The sequence below is a fragment of the Alligator sinensis genome, unplaced genomic scaffold, assembly GCF_000455745.1.
Source record: "Alligator sinensis unplaced genomic scaffold, ASM45574v1 scaffold895_3, whole genome shotgun sequence".
NCBI lineage: Eukaryota > Metazoa > Chordata > Crocodylia > Alligatoridae > Alligator > Alligator sinensis.
In genome coordinates this window covers 1744183-1745963 of record NW_005842210.1, presented here as the reverse complement: position 1 = coordinate 1745963, position 1781 = coordinate 1744183, and the positions used below count along the sequence as shown (strand labels likewise).

The 1781-nt window shown below is 42.7% G+C and overlaps 1 protein-coding gene across 1 annotated transcript in view; it reads right to left on the bottom strand.

Annotated features, from left to right (window-relative positions):
* The window catches only part of EXT1 (exostosin glycosyltransferase 1), a 238547-nt gene that overhangs the window by 26019 nt on the left and 210747 nt on the right, over positions 1–1781 (bottom strand). The gene's annotated exons all lie outside the window — the stretch shown is intronic.

The following is a 1781-nucleotide window of genomic DNA, read 5'->3' as shown; positions in this document are numbered from 1 at the left end:
CTGCTCCACCTCCCCTAACCCCCTTCTGTCTGCTCCTGAAGCTGTGGAAAGTCACAGGAAGGAATTCCTCCATAAATCCCTCATGCACAAAGCCTTTCACGGACCAGTAATGTAACAAACAGTAGCATCAGGATTTTAGTGTCCAACCATAATCTCTGCTCTGAAATTATATTAAAGAGATCTGGAATTGCATTTACCATAGTGCCCAAGCCTGTGAGGAATATAAGTGCCCTGAGGAAAGCAGTGCAACATCTGCAGCAAGACTCTGGGTTTTGGAAGACCATGGATAACATTTTGCTAATTACTGTGGGCAGAAAGAAAAAAAAATGTTCTCCAAGCACCTGCTGTTTCCAAGGGGGGGCGGGGAAGAGATAAAAAAGCATTTTCACTGGCTACACAGCGCAGCTTTACAAATGTTCTGGCACAGTTTTACAAATGAAAAATTAAATCCTATTTTGTGACAGAAAAGCTTTATTGCAAGCTGAGTCAAAGGGGAGATCCACTTTCCTCAAATGCTTGGGAGACAGTCTAATGACTGTGTGTGCCATTATTTACCTTGTTAAAGAGCCTGATTCTCAGAGGCTTGGCCAGTGTTAAAGGACATTATAAAGTGTAGCATCAATTTTACTCTGATTTAAGGTCTATGTAGACTGCCAGAGGTAGAGGCCTGAGTCCAAATAAGAAACTGGTACCTTTAGTGGTTTGTCTTGTGTTTTCTCCTTGTGGCAATGGGGAGTTGCTTTGCTTTGCTGATTTCTTGTTATTTCATAGAAGCATAGATCATTAGGGCTGGGAAGGACCTCAGTTTATCCAACCCCCTGCTCAAGGCAGGACCATCTCCAACTACATCATCCCAGCCAAGGCTGTCTAGCTGGGTCTTAAAAACCTCCAAGGATGGAGAGTCCACAAGCTTTCTGGGTAACCTGTTCCAGTGTTTTACTACCCTCCTTGCGAGAAAGTTTTTTTTGAAATAGCCAACCTAAACTTCTCTTGCTGCAATTTGAGACCATTGTTCTTCATCCTGTCATCTGCCACTGCTGAAAACAGTCTAGCCTTCATGTCAGGCTACTGCATTCTCACCAGCTCAATTCTCATAAACCTTTCCTTGTATTTAATTTCAGGGCTAATGGTATGTATACACACATGCATGCACACTGAATGTACTGTTATTTGCGTATTCCATCTACTTATGAGATTAATGTAAGAAACCCACATCTCCAACACACGCATGCATCTTGCCTAAGATACTCCTGATCCAAGTACAATTATTCTTCAAGTATGGTTCTGAAGATCCTTAGCTGAAAAAGATTGTTGTGCACTTTCATACACTCCCATATGAAACCGTTTCACAAGAAATTTACTTTAGATCACGATTCAAAGTTTTAAGATCAGAGACAAAGAATTTGTGGAGGATCAGGTAAATGCTAAAATCTCTTGTAGCATATTAGTTGTATTCAGGCAGTGCCTAGGGCTCCCCCACAGGATTACAGCATCACACTATTAGGTGCTGTACAAATAGTAAGAAAGAGCCTCTGCTTTCAACACTTTACAATCTAAGACCCTGCCTTGTTGAACTGGGGCCTATGGTGAGAAGGACCAGGGCCAAAGAAAGTAGGATACACCATGAAAGCAAAGTAGTCTGGGTGGTAAACTGGCCTCTGGAGTATTATGATCTACTGCTTCCCACTCCCTGCAAAACAAGTAACACATAGTTTCATAGTTTCTAGGGTCGGAAGGGACCTGGGCAGATCATCTAGTCCGACCCCCTGCCATGGCAGGAA